We start from the raw sequence: 2,689 nt of genomic DNA, 5'->3' as shown, positions 1-2,689 counted from the left end.
CGACTTGTCTGAAGTCACACAGTTAATGGTCAAACCAGGCCTCGAACCCAGGGCTCTGATGTTATGTTACTGGTGCAGGGTGGAGTGTGGGGTGTGTGTGTGTGTAGGTGACAGGAGGTGGGGGCCTCGGTTGAGTGTCTGACAGGGAAGACATGGACAGTTCCATCCTACAAGGGTCAGAGGGCGGGCCAGGGACTACAAAGCTAGCCAAGGGGAAGGAAATAGCTAATGTTTACTGTGCACCCCTGTGTGCCAGGTACTTGGATGCCCATCATCTCATTAAACAACCCTCAAGACAGGAGTGACCACTTTGGAGGTGAGGTAACTTGTCCAAGGCCACCCAGCTAGCAAAGGCAGAAGTGGGGATTTGATCCTGGGGTGAGTGTCCCACTGGAAAGCCATGGCGGCTCTTAAATTCATTTGGAAGGTGGTGTTGGGGACTTGTCTTCAAGTTGCATTCGCATAACAAGCTCGTGGGTTTTTGCTCATATCATATATTTAGTTGGGGGAGGTGATAGAAACGTGTAATAAAACGTATTTATCTTTGTCCCTGATTCTTGGCAGGGACCTCCTAAAACCCTTGCAGTTAGGGTCTTTTGTTATTTATAACGAGCCCCTTTGACCACATGATTAAGGGTCAGGACTTTCAGCCCCTACCCCAGGGCCCCAGGGAGGGGAAAGGGCCAAGACACTGAGTTCAGCCACATGGCCAAAGATTTCATGAATCGTGCATAGGTAATAAAACCCCACATAAAAACCCTGAATCAGTGAGGCTTAAGGAGCCTCTGGGTTTGTGAACACGCAGATATGCTGGCAGGCAGGGTGCAGCCAGAGGGCATGGAAGCTCTGCACCGCCCCCCACAGGACCTTCCTCTACGAATCTCTTCCACTTCGCCGTTCCGAGTTGTATCCTTTATGATAAAGCTGCAGTTGTAAGGATAGCACTTTCCTGAGTGTTATGAACTGTTTCATTGAATTATTGAACCTGAGGGGGTTGGCAGAAATGCTCGAATTTGTAGTCAGCCAGCAGAAGTATGGGTAACCTGGGACTCCACCTGCTGCTGACTGTGAAGTGGGGGACAATCTTATGAGACCAAAACGTTAACCTATGAGTCTGCACCAACTCCAAGTAGTTATTGTCAGGACTGAAGTGTAGGACACCCACTTGGTGTCAGAGAAGTGCTGTCGGAACGTATTTTGTGCTGTGACATAGGGGTACTTCCTCCCCTCCCAAACCATGAATTGGTACCACTCCCAGTGCTCCAAAATCAAGATCATGAAACAGAATACCAGCTCAGACGCTCAGTCTGGGTGCCCCTTTCATACTACACCTATCCCCATGGTAAGAAAGTCCTCCATGGGGTAAACCCACAGATTTCTTGGGTTAGAACCACCCTGATCCAAGGTTACATGTCTTGAGCACATCCAGAATCTGCCCGTAATTCAAATCTGTGACTCTACAGAGGTTCCAGATCTTGGACTGAATATCTTCAGCCAGCCTGAGGTGGTAGATTTTCCCTTAAATGAATAATGACTTTGCCTTCTCATTCAGATTGGGGAGGGAGTGATGGTGAAATAAACACAACCCCTGTTGTGTTAACACATATATTGAATTTAGAAAATAATCTCTCCTCTACTAGGCTGTGAGCTCCAGATCGGTGTCTGCTTTTGCTTACCATTGTGTCCCTAGTTCTGGTAGCAGAGAGTTCCTGCCTCAGGATAGGCCAAAAATAAATATTTGTTGATTGAATGAATATTGACTCAAGCTTATTAGCTGAAAAAAGAATTCATTGCTGGCAGGAATGCAAAATAGCCTAGCCACTTTGGAAGAAAATTTGGCAGTTTCTTACAAAGCTTAACAATCGTACTATAGGATCTGACAATCAGGCTCTTAGCTATTTACCCAAATTAGTTGAAAATTAATGTCCACAACAAAAATCTGCATGTGAATGTTTTAGCAGCTTTATTTATAATTGTCAAAAACTGGAAGCAACCAAATGGTTCCTTCAGAAGGTGAATGGATAAATAAATGGTGGCATATCCATGCAACAGAAGTATACAGCAATAAAAATAAATTAGCTATCAAGCCAGGAGAAGACATGAAGGAAACAAAATGCATATTGCTTAATTAAAGGAGAGAGTGTGAAAAGGCTACATAACTATCTGAGTCCAACTATATGACATTCCAGAAAAGGCAAAACTCTATAGAGACAGTAAAAAAAATCAGTGGTTGTCAGGTTGGGAGAGGGTAGGCAGACCAGAGAGGAGTTTTAGGGCACTGCAACTATTCTGTATGATACTACAGTGGTGGATACATGTCATTGTACATTTGTCAAAACTTGTAGCATGTACAAAAAGAGTGAACCTAATGTAAGTATGGACTTTAGTTAATGATAATGCACCAATATTCGTTCAATAAGTACAACGAATGTACATGCCAAGGCAAAACGTTAACAATAGGGGATCCTGAGTCAGGTAAAAGGGATTATATGAGAACTCTCTGCACTGTCTTCTCAAATTTTGGTAAACCTAAATCTGCTCTAAAAAAGTGTTCATTGAAAGGGAATAAACGAACCTATAAAAGAAGTGAATTAAATTACCTCCAAGTCATTTCCATCTCTGGGCCTCAGGGTCCCCATATACAAAACCAAGCTGAGGTTTGACTGTCGCGCTCGTCCGGAGCTGGAGG

This window comes from Manis pentadactyla, chromosome 3, assembly GCF_030020395.1.
Source record: "Manis pentadactyla isolate mManPen7 chromosome 3, mManPen7.hap1, whole genome shotgun sequence".
Taxonomy (NCBI): Eukaryota; Metazoa; Chordata; class Mammalia; order Pholidota; family Manidae; genus Manis; species Manis pentadactyla.
This window is presented reverse-complemented; position numbering follows the sequence as displayed.